The following is a 16,544-nucleotide window of genomic DNA, read 5'->3' as shown; positions in this document are numbered from 1 at the left end:
CAGCTTTAGTTTCACCTTGTAAACTCTGCGGCAAATGAATTATTTTCTCATCTAACATTGGTGGAACCAAGAGGTCAACAAGAGAGGTGAACATGAGTATAGAGAAGACTCCATCATGAATGAGATTTCTAACCTCTGGACACTCTGTTTCCCTGGCTTTGCAATACGTGTTGCTTCAAACGATACACAATCTATAGGTGTGCAGAGAAAACACCAAACCTCATACACAAAAGAGAAACTAACTTTAAAATCTCCATACAGGTTGAGTATTCCTTATCCAAAATGCTTAGGACTAGAAGTGTTCTGAACTTTTGATTTTTTTTTTTGTATTTTGGAATATTTGCATATACGTAATAAAATTCTTTGGAGATGGAATCTAATTCTGAAAATGGTATTCATTCCAGTTTCCTACACATATACTAAAAGTATATTTATGCAGAATATTATTAATAATGTACCAAAAGTTGTGCAAACTTTGTGTACATTGAACCACCAGAAAGCAAAGGTATCAGTGTCTCAGCCACCCATGTGGGTAACTTTGGATTCTGGAGTATTCTGAATTTTGGAATTCCGGATAAGGAATACTCCACTTGTATTTCTTTTCTTCCTGCTGAGAGAAGTTATTAATCTGGAAGAACACGTGATTTAGAAGAGGCTGCAGCAGTTTGCTTTCATCCGAGGGCAAGATTCTGCCTCTCCTCTTCCTCTATCTGAGATGACTGAGTGGAAACTGCAAGGGTTATCTGGAAACTAAGATTACAAGGCACGTAGCTCTTGCGGGGAATTTTTGTGGGGGAAGTTGGTATCACTGCCATGTAGCAGGAAGCCAGCAGAAGCAAATGATCAGTGCCAGTTGTCAGTAGCTCATCAACTGGCATTGTGGTGAAGGTTAGAGATGAGCATCCTCATCCTAAGATTATAAGGCACGTAACTCTTGCGGGGCATTTTTGCGGGGAAAGTTGGTATCACTGCCATGTAGCAAGAAGCCAGCGAAAGCAAACGAGCAGTGCCAGTTGTCAGTAGCTCATCAACTGGCATTGTGGTGAAGGTTAGAGATGAGCATCCTCATCCTAAGATTATAAGGCACGTAGCTCTTGCGGGGAATTTTTGCGGGGGAAGTTGGTATCACTGCCATGTAGCAAGAAGCCAGCGAAAGCAAACGAGCAGTGCCAGTTGTCAGTAGCTCATCAACGGGCATTGTGATGAAGGTTAGAGATGAGCATCCTCATCCTAAGATTACAAGGCACGTATCTCTTGCGGGGAATTTTTGCGGGGGAAGTTGGTATCACTGCCATGTAGCAGGAAGCCAGCAGAAGCAAACGAGCAGTGCCAGTTGTCAGTAGCTCATCAACTGGCATTGTGGTGAAGGTTAGAGATGAGCATCTTCATCCTAAGATTACAAGGCACGTATCTCTTGTGGGGAATTTTTGCGGGGGAAGTTGGTATCACTGCCATGTAGCAGGAAGCCAGAGGAAGCAAACGAGCAGTGCCAGTTGTCAGTAGCTCATCAACTGGCATTGTGGTGAAGGTTAGAGATGAGCATCCTCATTCTGTTTCCCTCTAAGTGCAAAGTTTGCGCTGTAATACGTTACCTAAATGCTAAGGATATGAATGCCGCTGCGATTCATCATGAAATCATTTCCGTTTATGGAGAAGACGTAATATTATGGCAGCATGTGATAAAATGGGTATGGAATATATTGTAACACCATGAAGAAACTTTGCAGAGCCATCCAAAACAAAAGTCGTGGGATGCTGACGGTGGGAGTCTGCCTCCTTCATGACAATGCATGTTTGCACACCGCTCACACAACACAAGAGTTGTTGGCTTCATTTGGTTGGGATGTTTTAAGCCACTCCTCTCACAGCCCCGCTCTTGCATTCAGTGACTATCATCTGTTCACTAACTTGAAGGAACACCTGGGTTGAAAACACTTTTCTGAGGAAGACGAGGTGAAAATCGAAGTGATGAACTGGCCAAAAAGTGGGGAGGGAAACTTCTATGAGACATCCCACGGATGACAAAATGTATTGAACTGAATGGTGATTATGAGGAAAAATCATAATCCTCGTACTTTTGCACTTTGAACTGCAGCAATTCAGCAAGGAGATGGGAAGAAGAGAGAGGAACTGTAATGCTTTAAAGCAGTGTTTCTCAACCTGGGGGTCGGGACCCCTCGGGGGGTTGTGAGGTGGTGTCAGAGGGGTCACCAAAGACCACCAGAAAACACAGTATTTTCTGTTGATCGTGGGGGTTCTTGTGTGGGAAGTTTGGCCCAATTCTATCATTGATGGAATACAGAATGCTCTTTGATTGTAGGTGAACTATACATCCCAGCAGCTACAACTCCCAAATGTCAAGGCCTATTTTCCCCAAACTCCACCTGTGTTCATATTTAGGCATAATGAGTATTAGTGCCAAGTTTGGTCCAGATCCATCATTGTTTGAGTCCACAGCGCTCTTTGGATCTAGATCAGTCGTTCTCAACCTTCCTAATGCCGTTACCCCTTAATAGAGTTCCTCATGTTGTGGTGACCCCCAACCATAACATTTTTGTTGCTACTTCATAACTGAAATTGTGCCACTGTTATGAATCGTAATGTAAATATCTGATATGGAGGATGTAGTTTCATTCACTGGACCAAATTTGGCACAAATACCTGATACACCCAAATTTGAATACTGGTGGGGTTGGTGGGGATTGATTTTCTCATTTCCTTGAGTTTTGGAGTTGTAGTTCATCTACATCCAGAGAGCACTGTGGACTCAACCAATTATAGATCTGGACCAAACTTCGCACAAATACCCAATATGCCAAATATGCCAAAATGGAGTTTGGGGACAATAAACTTTGGCATTTGAGAGTTGTAGTTGCTGTGATTTATAGCTCACCTACAATCAAAGAGCATTCTGAATCCCACCAACGACAGAATTGGGCCAGACTTTCCATACAGAACCCCCCACGACCAACAGAAAATACTGTGTTTTCTGATGGTTTTTGGTGACCCCTCTGATACCCCCTCGCGACCCCTCCAGGGGTCCCAACCCCCAGGTTGAGAAACACTGATCTAGATGAACAACAACTCCCAAACTCAAGGTCAATGACCACCAAACCTTCCCAGTATTTTCTGTTGGTGATGGGAGTGCGGTGTGCCAAGGTTGGTTCAATTCCATCGTTGGTGGAGCTCAGAATGCTCCTTGATTGTAGGTGAACTATAAATCCCAGCAACTACAACTCCCAAATGACAAAACCAATCCCTCCCCCAAATTGGGTCAAATTTGGTCCAGTGAATGAAAACACATCCTGCATATCAGATATTTACATGATGATACATAATAGTAGCAAAACGACAGTTATGGAGTTGCAACGGAAATAATGTGATGGTTGGGGGTCACAACAACATGAGGAACTGTATTAAGGGGTCGCGGCATCAGGAAGGTTGAGAAACACTGCTTTAAAGGCATCTGAAAAAGTAGTATGACAATGGATTAATCAGGGCTGTCCGACAAACTGGGACGCTTGGAGTGCATGATGCATTCCTTCTGGACTTTATGTTTTCAATGCAAGGAAGCCGGTACTAAGATAATCTAATGTGAGCCAGTTCCTCAGAGGAATTTGCATCCAGTTCTTTCCAATCCAAGGCGCTCCTGGCCGATGCGCTCAGGTTTAGCGTTGTGGTTGGATTCCTAACCTCCATGTTTTATTCCACCGGTTGTTCCTGATCTCGTTGGCTTCTGCTCCTCTTCTGTAATAGATCGCTGACGGCGGCTCGAGGCCGGAATGACTGCAGCCAGCGATGTCCTGCCAGAGTTCTGAGAAATGGGAACAAGGGCTTTCTGCCGCATAGAATGTGACTACTGAATGAATGATGATGAATGATTTTTATTGACTCACCCCCAGGGCCACTGCAATTTCAACATAACATGAAACATCTGTTTACAGGAGGAATGAAAAATTAAACTTCTAAATGTGACTGAAACCTCTTTACTTATTTCATCGATTTCAAATCTGTCCTTCAGCAGGGTTGCTCACATGTCCTCCAGGAAAATGTCTTACCTATAATTTCCTTCTTTCAAAACGATACCATTTGTAAGAAGTGGGGACAGGACAGATAATTCTACATTGGCTTTCTGAAACCTGCTCCTGTTTTAAATTCCTTCTAGTGAGAGCTCAGCATCACAAGTAGTCTTTCCTATTAGATCCTTCGCCTTCTCCTCCTTTCTATTCTTCTTCATCCGCTTCCTCTTCATCCACCTCTTCCTCCTCCTCTTCTTTGTTCTTCCTTCTTCTTTTGTTTCCTTTCTTGATATGAGTATCCATACCAGCAAAATAGGATGCCATTGCAACATTTTCTTTGCGCAATGTAGAACTAAATTATGGAATTCATTGAAGGTGTTTCCAAACTTAAGATGCTTTTAAAGGACTAAATGAGGTGCCCTCAAAACCTTTAAACCAGTGGTTCCCAACGTTTTTTTGACCAGGGACCACTTTGACCAGGTACCACTTGACCAGGGATCACTCTGACCAGGAACCATTTGGCCAGGAACCACTTTGATCAGGAACCACTTTGACCAGGGATTATTTTGACCAGGGACCACTTGATCATGGATCACTTTGACCATGGACCACTTAACCAGGGACCATTTTGACCAGGGACCACTTGACCAGGGATCACTCTGACCAGGAACCATTTGGCCAGGAACCACTTTGACCAGGAACAACTTTGACCAGGGATTATTTTGACCAGGGACCACTTGATCATGGATCACTTTGACCATGGACCACTTAACCAGGGACCATTTTGACCAGGGACCACTTTGACCAGGGATTATTTTGACCAGGAACCACTTTGACCAGGGACCACTTTGACCAGAGACGACTTTCACCAGGAACCACTTAACCAGGGACCACTTGACCACTTGACCAGGGACCATTATGACCAGGGACCACTTTCACTAGGAACCACTGTGACCAGGGACCACTCGATCAGGGAACAACTTTCACCAGGAACCACTGTGACCAGGGACCACTTGACCAGGGACCACTTTGATCAGGGACTACTCTGCAAAATTAGTACCAAAAGGGTTACAACTTTAGATTTCTTTTGATTATCTGGGGTGTTGATTAAAAAAACTGCGTTAATTAAAAAAACTGCATCTTAAAGCTGGTGATTTCCATGTCAGGACGGTTGGGGAATCTAGCTCAGGTTTTAGGTACCAATAAAGGAGCTATCCAAGGTGCTGAAACTATCGGGGAGTAGGCTTATGCACAGATTCGGAGTGGTTGGTTCCCTTCGGCTAATCTGGCTAGTTTGGCTTGGTTGAATAGCTGTAATGGCAAGGGCCCATCCGTCATGTTTTTCCCTTCGTAACAGGATCACGTGGTAGCCAATCACGGCTCCTCCTCCCCTATTTGGCATCACGAGGTGCGCAAAGAGGCTGCCGTGTGCTGCTTGCATGGGGTTTCTCTGTGAGCCCAGTATGTTGAGTCAATTGGAATTGAAGAACACTGACACAGCTTCATTTCTGTGAGTTTTTTGGGTGTATGGCCATGTTCCAGAAGCATTTTCTCCTGACGTTTCACCCACATCTATGGCAGGCATCCTTAGAGGTTGCGAGGTCTAGTTGGAAACTAGGCAAGTGAGGTTTATACTTGCCACAGATGTGGGTGAAACGTCAGAAGAGAATGCTTCTGGAACATGGCCATAAAGCCTGGAAAACTCACAGCAACTTAGTGATTCTGGCCATGAAAGCCTTTGAAAACACATGGTGTCTGCTTCCTTAAACCCATTAATCCAGTAAATTCCAGTAATCTTCTTCCCTGAATCTACAATTTGGTGATGGATCTGGGCATTGTATGTTTTTACCCCGTTTCCCCTTCTGCTCCCTCACCCAAATTGTGCTTCAGTAGTTATATTTATATTTTTAATGTACCAAACATACCAAGTTTGTATGAAAATGTGACTCTATTTCCTGTGCTGGTCAATGACCGAAATAAATGATTTAACCTTTAACCCCATTGCTGAAACCCAGGCTCACTTGCTGGGGAAAAAGGAAAAGGGTCTCGAGAATGGAAAGGGGAGCCTCATAAGTTCTGGCCACAGTGGTCCACGCTCTTGGCACATCCCGAATAGACTACTGCAACGCACTCTACGTGGGGTTGCCCTTGAAGACGGTTCAGAAACTTCAACTGGTCCAGCGAGCGGCAGCCAGGCTGCTCACTGGAGCGACATACAGAGAGCATACCACCCCCCTGTTGTGTCAGCTCCACTGGCTGCCGGTTCAGTTCCGAGCCCAATTCAAGGTGCTGGTCTTGACCTACAAAACCCTGTACGGTTCCGGTCCAGTGTATCTGTCCGAACATATCTCCCTCTACGTTTCACCACGGAATCTAAGATCATCTGAGGGGGCCCTGCTCTCGACCCCACCACTTTCCCAAGTGAGGCTGGTGGGGACGAGGAGCAGGGCCTTCTCAGTGGTGGCCCCTCACCTGTGGAACTCACTCCCGGCGGATATCAGGACATCGACATCACTCCTGTCCTTCAGGAGGAAGGTAAAGACGTGGTTGTGGGACCAGGCCTTCGGGCAATCTGCCAACCAAGTAAGGACAACCAGACAAATAGGACCGGCAGGACTGATAAATGTGGAATGAAACTCTGAACTATGAGATAGCGAATATTGACCGGCAATAAGGAGCAATTGGTTTGTATCGGTTTGTATGAAATTTTTATGGGTTTTATTGGTTTTATTGGTTATAGATACGATGTATTGTTGTTGTTTGCTATTTTGTGCTATTGTGTTTTATTATTGTTGTATGTTATGGGCATCGAATTGTGCCTTGGATATGTAAGCCGCCCTGAGTCCCCTTCGGGGTGAGAAGGGCGGGGTAAAAGTAAACCAAATAAATAAATAAATAAATAAATAAGTTCCCCATTGCCACCAATGGGCTGGATCTAGCTGCATTTTTCGGCTGCGGACCAAAAATGGCTATCTGGCTACCTGCCTGTTTTCAGGAGGCATGTGAAAATCAATACAGGGTGTACCAGAATCCAGCCAGCAGAAATGGATTGAGGTTCAGCCAAAATGCACAAGCCTATTGGGGAGTTGGATGAGTTCAGCAAGATTTAGAATAAAATCTGGCTAGATTACGAATCAATAACTGTTGACCACAAGGCGGATGGTGGTGAATTCGTGATTTACCTTGATGAATTGGCTTCATGTAATTCTTGATCTGTATTTTAATGTGTTTTAATGTATTAATGTACTATGATGTTATTATGCTTTAGTTTCTCTGTTGTTAGCCGGTCTGAGTCCCTCCTCAGAGGTCGAGAAGACCGGGTTATAAAAGCTCTAAATAAATAAAATAAATACCCTACTCCTCTATAGCTCCAAATTGACATGGTAGTGATTGCTGTTTAAATGCTAAGGAAAATATAGCTTCTTCTCAATACCATCTCTGGAGGTGATGTCTTCATAATGCAATCAAGAAGCTTCTAAAACTTGGAAATCTTTGTGATTTTTAGAGGGAAATTATTGTCAGCGTGCTGTATGTTTTAAAGTACTAGTCAGGCCACATTTAGAATATTGTTGGTAGGCCTGGATGTCTGAATAAAACTACGCAAAAACATTGGAAATCTACGAGGAAGTGCAGAAAGAACTGGATACAATTAAAGAACCCAGCCTTGAGAGAGATGAGAGCCATGGATTGTTCAATTGCAATATAAGAGGAGCTCTTTGTGAGTTTTTACTTATATCTTCCTATCTTATCGGTTTCAAGTTTTATAAGTCACCCTTGAGTTCCAGTTTTGGGGGAAAAGATGGGAATATAACCAAATCAACAGCAGGGAAGAAGAAGAGGATGTTCAGCTAGAAAAGAGAACATGGAAGAGAAGACCTGGTGATAAAACTACCTTGGACCTCCTAAAAGCTGATTGTCCAGCCTCCTTCCAGCAGATCAGTAGATGAGGATCTTGTTTTTACCGATATATTTGCTTTTTATATTATATTTTAAATGTTGAATTGTAATAATAATTGTTTTAACTGTATTTTGATATTTGTTATGGCATTGAATCACTGCCGATTGTGAACCGCCTTGAACCGCCTTGTATACAAATGCGGTAAATAAGTAAATGAGTAAATAAATAAATAAAATAATAATAATAAACCTTTATTTGTACCCTGCTACCATCTCCCGAAGGACTTGGTGCGGCTTATAATAGGCTGAGACCCAATACAACAATAAACAAGACAACAACAATACAGCAGTAAATAAACTCAAGCAATAACATTAACAATAACAACACGACGCAATTAAAAACCAATGTCAGGGCCAGATGTAAAGGCTAAAATTTAAAAAGGTGGGCATGACCGGGTGAAATGGATAGATATTTTGGAGAATAGGTAGGGTGTGCAGACAGACCTAGATCTCTAGTAAAGTGCATTTGGGACAAAGTGCTTGGAGTTTCCTATTCTGGGAAGGCACACTGAAACAGCCACGTTTTCAAGCTCCTCCTAAAGACTGCCAACGTCGGGGCATGCCTGATAACCTTTGGTAGTGAGTTCCAGAGTCGAGGGGCCACCACAGAGAAGGTCCTGTCCCTTGTCCCCACCAATCGCGCTTGCGATGCAGGTGGGATCGCGAGCAGAGCCTCTCCGGAATATCGAAGATATCGTATGGGTTCATATACTGAAATGCGGTCACGCAGGTAGGCGGGTCCCAAACGGTTGAGGGCTTTGTAGGTAAGCACCTGCACCTTGTATTGGGACCGGAAAATGAACGGCAGCCAATGGAGCTCAAACAGGAGGGTTGACCTCTCCCTGTAAGGAGCACCAGTTAACAATCTGGCCGCTGCCCGTTGAACCAGTTGGAATTTCCGGGCCATTTTCAAGGGCAGCCCCACGTAGAGTACATTACAGTAGTCTAATCTGGAGGTGACTAAGGCATGGACCACCCTGGCCAGATCCGCCTTCACGAGGTACGGTCGCAGTTGGCACACGAGTCTTAATTGTGCAAAGGCCCTCCCAGCCACCGCCGACGCCTGAGCTTCAAGCATAAGTGAAGAGACCCAAACTGCAGACCTGTGACTTCAGGGGGGTGTAAGCCCATCCAACACAGGTTGCCATCCTATACCCCGATCCGGTTTACGATCGACCAGGAGGACCTCTGTCTTGTCGGGATTGATCTTCAGCTTGTTCCTCCTCATCCAGACAGCCACAGCGGCCAGGCACTCGTCCAGCACCCGAGGGGCTTCCTTGGAATTAGGTGGAAAAGAGTAGTAGAGTTGCGTAGAGATGGCACCCAACTCCAAAACTCCGGATGACCTCTCCCAGCGGTTTCATGTAGATGTTAAAAAGTATGGGGGACAGAATGGAACCTTGCGGGACCCCACAGGTCAAAGGCCAGGGGTCCGAGTAGGCGTCTCCCAGCTTCACCATCTGGGAACGGCCCTCTAGGAAGGATTAGAGCCACGACAGAACCGTGCCCCCAAGGCCCATCCCGGAGAGTCGTCCCATGATCGATGGTATCGAAAGCCGCTGAGAGATCCAAGAGTACCAGCAGGGTCACACTCTCCTTGTCCAGCTCCCTACGGAGGTCATCCACCAAGGCGACCAAAGCCATCTCGGTGCCGTGGACAGGTCTGAAGCCAGACTGTGATTGGTCCAGGTAATGGATGTCATCCAGAAAGCCCTGCAGCTGAGAGGTGACCACCCGCTCCAACACCTTGCCCAAAAAAGGGAGGTTGGAGATTGGTCTGTAGTTGCTCAACACCGTAGAGTCAAGGGAGGCCTTTTTCAGGTAATAAGTAATACAAGGACTAAATAAGTCCAAGGGTAGATAAGAACTTCCTTTGGGGCTGGTCCTTCAAACAGGGAAGATCACTCTTTATGGCGCAGCACCAAAGAGAGAAAGGAAACAACTAGGCAGAGACTTGAAAGTCAAACTACGTATTATCTAAATGCATGGCACAGCTGGTAGTCCAAAATAATGGAAAATTGGCACTTTTATCCTTCTGATTGCAAGATAGTGTTGCTTCCTTTTGTGATAACTTCACCTCCCGTTATGACTATCATCCATTTCTACATTGCTTTCAAAGTTGTAAAGCCCTGGCACAATTCTCATTTGATCTTTCAATCAACCCCATAGGGTTCTTGTAAGCAGAGAAGTGATAGCTTCAGCCAAGGCTCCCCAGTCTTCATCATGGCTGAATTTGGGAAGATCGTATCCAACTGGGTTGTTGTAGGTTTTTCCGGGCTATATGGCCATGTTCTAGAGGCATTTTCTCCTGACGTTTTGCCTGCATCTATGACAAGCATCCTCAGAGGTAGTGAGGATGCTACCTCTGAGGATGCTTGCCATAGATGCAGGCGAAACGTCAGGAGAAAATGCCTCTAGAACATGGCCATATAGCCTGGAAAAACCTACAACAACCCAGTGATTCCGGCCATGAAAGCCTTTGACAATACATTCGTATCCAACGTCCTCAGCAATGCATCCATGGAAGAAGACTGACTCGAAGCAGTTTGTCTTGGAGAAAGGTGTCTTGAGTAATCGGAGCTGATGGAGAGGACAGGCAAAGAAGAACACCAACTAGGAACCAAGAGCTGTACTTAGCAGGAGCGTTTTCCATTATGGAAACTGGCGGTGCCTCAAGCTGTCAAAACCCATGCCAGCTGAATGCTGCTTTTTGCCGTTTGGCAATATGGCATTCTGCTGCCGTCACATTTCCAGTCTCAACAAACAGGCCAGACAAAAGCCTGATTGAATAGCAATTCATTCTGGAGTGGCTAAGAAAAAGTTTTCCTAAGGCGTTAACAACAAAGGGCTCATCTACGCCAGGTTTGAGTCATAATCTGTGGACCATGGGCGGCATGTGGCTCAGCAGGACTGTGAATGTGTCCCTCGTAAACTTACTTAAAGCACTGTAAATTTTTTTGTAATTTGATTGGAATGGAAGAATCAGAGTATGTTACATCTACTAATATAGGAGTATTACCCATACAGTCCTGCCCCCGTCGCCACTCGCTGATCGCTGTGCAGAAGTCATTGATACTATGTATGTGTTTAACTGTTAGAGTATATATTTGTGTTTGTAACAGTAGCTAAAACTAGAGTTATCTGGTTTGAATCCACAGTGAGCGTTGCCAAGGAGACCAGGCAGGCTAGCTCAGGAGAGTGAGAAGTGGGCGGAGCCAAGCAGAAAATGTTATGTGCGTCTTTGGAAAAAGGGGCAGAGTGAGTGTGTGAGTGTGGAGGCTTGAAAAGCCTGGGAGAGAGGTGTGTGTGAGCAGCTGGAGGTTTTTCAGTCTAGAAGGGCTGAAGAGAGAAACCTGGCCAGTTTCTTTAGTCAAGGAAGACTATAGGAAGCTTGTTAGGATCCCTAGTCAAGGAAGGACTGGAGATCAGAGATTTGATCAAGGAAAGATAAAATTGGAAGGCTATTCATAGTAGGAAACATTGTTCACTAAAGAGCTTCACCTCAGTAAAAGTTAACCACGAGCTGTGTTATTTGGAAGAGTGGACTGTATTACAAACCAAGTGATATTGAAAGTTCTATAAGTTATTTAACAGCCTGCAACCATACACTTTGTACACAATAAACCTGTTATCTTTTGTTGAAGACCGTCTCATCTCAATTAATCTGCGTCTGTAAAGCCAGATCTCATCGGTGGTACCTCAAATACCTCACGTTGGTGGCAGTTACCTTAATTTACAAGTAATAATTGGCCTCCTCTATAATTGCCATGGAACTTTGGTTGGTTTGTTTTTATTTTCTTTGGAAGACGCTTGTGCGTGAATTTTTTTAATGTGTGGAGGTCAGTGCACAACTGATCAACACACAGTCTTCACTCACAGAGTGAGGTTCCACTGGTAGTTTAACACAATGACCGTGGCTTCTCAATCTGTCGCAGCCTTCTTCCGCCTTCACAGCCATTGTAACATGTACCATGTTATCCTCCGCCTGCTCCGCTGTTGAGGTCTTTGGGTCTTCGGACTGTGCTTGGTCTGGAACCTCCCCTGCGGCCACTCCTGGGAGTGCACGACTCCAGTTGTTGTGCCTACAGGTTCATCGGAACACGCAAGCCCCCTCACCACGACAAGGTGACAGCCCATCGAGGGAGCTACCATTTCCGCTACCTTGGCAGCCACCTCTCCACCAAAGTCGACACCAAAATACAATACCGCCTGAGCTCTGCGAGCACAGCATTTTTCCGAATGAAGCCGAGAGTGTTTGAGGACCAGGACATCCATAGGGATACCAAGATGCTTGTTTATAGAGCTATTATCCTCCCAATCCTGCTATATGCCTGTGAGACGTGGACTGTCTCCAGACGCCACATGCAACTCTGGAACGATTCCATCAGCGCTGCCATCCAGAAAATCCTGCAAATCTCTTGGGAAGACAGGCGGACAAGCGTCAGCGTGCTGGAAGAAGCAAAGACCACCAGCATTGAAGCGATGGTCCTCCGCCATCAACTCTGCTGGACCGGCCACGTTGTCCAGATGCCTGACCACCGTCTCCCAAAGCAGTTGCTCTACTCTGAACTCAAGAACTTTTAAAGGAGATTTAAAGAGATTTAATTTAGAGAAAGAAAAAAAGTCCTTAAAAATTGACCCAAATGTTATAAAACTTGGTGGGCCAAGAGTGGTAGATGTGCCCTACATGTGTGGTGATTTTCACCACTCTAGTCCTAAAACTGAGGGGAAGGGGAGTCTGGGAAGTCCACCCATGTTGGCCAATCGTCCAAAAATGTTTGTTCTTTCAGACTCAGAATGAAAAAGCTCATTCAGAAAGGCGGTGCTCGAAAACAAAAACAGATTCTATACAAATGCACAAGGCTACCCCGGAGGTTATAATGTAGTATGTTCCAAAAGGTTTCGTCATTATCTCAGGACAAAGTAAAAACAGTCAAACATATTGATAAGAGGCAAAGGTGGGATGGTTTGACATGCCAAGAGGAATGATGTTTATTTGAAACTTACCTGTGCATACACCTTCAGGGCTAATCTTTAGCCATTTTTTGACCAACACCCACCCCGCAAAGCGAGCTAAGCATAAGGTCTTACCTGCAGTCTTGGTATGGTGAGACCATGTGCAGATGTTTTGCAGAGACCTGAAGTCCAGGTTCACAGCATCTCTAATGTCCTCTTTGTCGTTGTGCTAAATAGTAGTTGGCCAAGATCAGAGTCATAGTCCTAGAAGGTAGAGAAAGAGGAATTATGTTATAAAAATGAACTTCAGAAGTCCAAGAAATTTTTATAATAGGCAGCAGATTCTGACTGTATCTACACCAGGAATGAGCAAACTTTGGCTCTCCAGGTGTTTTGGACTTCAACTCCCACAATTCCTAACAGCCATGCCTGATCTACACGATATAGTAAAGGTAAACGTTTTCCCCGACATGAAGTCCAGTCATGACCGACTCTGGAGTGTGGTGCTCATCTTCATTTCTAAACCAAAGAGCCGGTGTTGAAGGTAGACACCTCCAAGGTCATGTGGCTGGCATGACTGCATGGAGAGCCGTTACTTTCCTGCCGGAGCGGTACCTATTGATCTATTCACATTTGCATGTTTTCGAACTGCTAGGTTGGCAGAAGCTGGGGCTATCAGCAGAAGCTCATACCGCTCCCTGGAATCGAACCTGCGATCAACAAGCTCAGCAGCTCAGTGCTTTTACCCACTGTGGGCTATATAATTATATATAATATAATTGTTATATAATTATCTATATAAATAAAAATGTAATGTTCATTTGTGGGATTAACATAACTCAAAAACCACTGGATGAATTGACACGAAATTTGGACACTATACCCTTAACAGATTAACAAGTGACCATCACTCATAAAACCGCCCCCAAAACAGCAGAAAGGACTTAAAAACCCAAAAAAGCTAAATGAAAAAAAGCTAAATGATGACATGGAAAAAAGGGGAAGGAAGAGGGAGGGAGGGAGGGAGGAACGAAGGAAGGAAGGAAGGAGAGAAAGAAAGAGCAAAGGAAGGAAGGAAAGAGGTAGAGAAGGAAGAAAGGAGAGAAAAAACAAAGGAAAAGAAAAGGGGGAAAGGAAGGAAAGAGGTAAAGGAAGGAAGGAGAGTAAGAAAGAAAAAAAGGGAAGAAAGGAAGGAAAGAGGGAAGGTAGGAAGGAGGGAAAGGAGAGAAAGAGGGAGGGAAGGTTGGCCATAGAAATGTGTGGCGAGTACAGCTAGTTTATAATATAATTGCCCTATTATAATTAGTGCAATTTGGCATCACTTTAGTGTGCATCTATGACAAAATTAATGCAATTTGACATTAAATTGCCAGTTCTCAATGTTATAGCATCCTGGGAGTCTTAGCTTTATAAGATCTTTCTCATAAACAGTGCTGGTGTTTCACCAAACTATGACTCCCAGGATTCCACAGCATTCAGCTATGGCGATTAGGGGAGTGTCAAACTGCATTAATTTTACAGTGTATATGACATGATGACATGATAGCAACAGTCTTGGACAGCAAGGGCTCCCAAAGTGACCCATTTAAGGTGGAATCAGGTGTTAAAAAGGGATGTGTTATTGTCCCAACTTTATTCTCCATCTTCATCGCTATGATACTTCAGCTTGCTGATTGGAAGCTTCCCACTGGAGCGGAAATCATCTATCGGACAGATGGCAAGCTGTTTAACCTCAGCAGACTGAAAGCCAAAACCAAGGTTACAACGACATCTGTTATAGAATTCCAGTATGCTGATGACAACGTCATCTGTGCGCATTCAGAAGAAGATCTACAAGCCACACCTTCGCAGAAGCATACAAGCAAATCAGCCTGTCATTGAACATCGAGAAAACCAAAGTGCTCTTCCAGCAGTCACCAGCCAACCCCTCTCCAATGCCAGAGATACAGCTTAATGGCGTAACATTAGAAAATGTTGACCATTTCCGCCACTTTGGCAGCCACCTCTCCACCAAAGTCAACATCGACACCGAAATACAACACCGCCTGAGCTCTGCGAGTGCAGCATTTTTCCAAATGAAGCAGAGAGTGTTTGAGGACCAGGACATCCGTAGGGATACCAAGGTGCTTGTCTATAAAGCTATTGTCCTCCCAACCCTGCTATATGCCTACGAGACGTGGACTGTCTACAGACGTCACATGCAACTCCTGGAACGATTCCATCAGCGCTGCCTCCGGAAAATCCTACTCTCTTGGGAAGACAAGTGGACAAACTTCAGGGTGCTGGAAGAAGCAAAGACTACCAGCATTGAAGCGATGGTCCTCCGCCATCAACTCCGCTGGACCGGCCACGTTGTCCAGATGCCCGACCACCGTCTCCCAAAGAAGTTGCTCTACTCCGAACTCAAGAACAGAAAACAGAAAGTTGGTGGACAGGAAAAGAGATTTAAAGATGGACTCAAAGCCAACCTTAAAATCTCTGGCATAGACACTGAGAACTGGGAAGCCCTGACCCTTGAGTGCTCCAACTGGAGGTCAGCTGTGACCAGCAGTGCTGCAGAATTTGAAGAGGCACGAATGGAGGGTGAAAGAGAGAAACATGCCAAGAGGAAGGCGTGTCAAGCCAACCCTGACCGAGACCGCCTTCCACCTGGAAACCAATGCCCCCACTACAGGAGAAGATGCAGATCAAGAATAGGGCTCCACAGTCAGCTACGGACCCACCAGAATACTGATCTTGGAAGACTATCCTACTCGGCCAACGAGGGATCGCGTAAGTAAGTAAGTAAGTAAGTAAGTGTATATACCCAGAGACAGGAATCCCCTCTCAATTAGCATGCAACTAAGAAGCAATTTAAAGCTAATGCACCCTCTTTTTTGCATTTGAAACATATACAATCTCTCGGTGTGTATCTCATTCTACACAACCTGGGCTACAATCGGTTCCAACCTCATCTTGAGTGGCACAGTCTCATTCTCACTTGCTTTCACTCTGGGAAAAGAGGGGAGGAAGCCTTGCTTGAAGGGCGACTACTGATTTATGAGCACTTCCATTTAAATATCAATCACAGAGGACTTCAGCGCTCATTCTTTTGAAAAGTTGATGTGTTTGTTCCATGATGGGAGTTCAGCGATTTCCCCCCTCCCCCGCCCCGGAGGTTGGGATAAATGGACAACTTGTTTAAACAGGGCATTCAAAAGAAGAGATCCAATCTGGTAAAGGGTGTGGGAATATATGTGTTTTTAGTGCTTGGACAGGAAATAGTCTTAACCCACACCAATCAAACAGAAACCGAAAACAGCTATAGCTAAGGGAGATAGATTATTCCGTAGATAAAGAGATATGAAACCATCATAGAGAAAGAACCTTCTTGGATTAGTCTAATAACTTCAGCTTTATGACAACCCAATAAAACTTTAAGTGGTACTTCCAAGCATTTAAATCACGGTACTGTGAGATGGATAACATTGTTTCATAAGACAGAAAGTAGACCTTGGAGACACACATCAAGCAACGGATTATTCAAAACAGTCCATGAACAATTCGCAAACGATAATGTTGGACGAGACGTACAATCATACAGTGCAATATTCAGCTAATGCAGTCTAGTGA

At 44.7% G+C, this 16,544-nt stretch overlaps 1 protein-coding gene across 2 annotated transcripts in view; it reads right to left on the bottom strand.

The window, feature by feature from the left end:
- The window catches only part of COL8A2 (collagen type VIII alpha 2 chain), a 334,138-nt gene that overhangs the window by 67,086 nt on the left and 250,508 nt on the right, over nucleotides 1-16,544 (bottom strand). For both annotated transcript variants that reach the window (XM_060784544.2, XM_067473714.1), the window contains one exon: nucleotides 13,068-13,196. The gene's annotated coding sequence lies outside the window, so the exon portion shown is untranslated. The remainder of the gene's footprint in view (nucleotides 1-13,067; nucleotides 13,197-16,544) is intronic.

This window comes from Anolis sagrei, chromosome X (genome assembly GCF_037176765.1).
Source record: "Anolis sagrei isolate rAnoSag1 chromosome X, rAnoSag1.mat, whole genome shotgun sequence".
Lineage (NCBI taxonomy): Eukaryota > Metazoa > Chordata > Lepidosauria > Squamata > Dactyloidae > Anolis > Anolis sagrei.
Note: the sequence above shows the minus strand (reverse complement) of the source record. Positions and strands in the feature narration are given on the sequence as shown.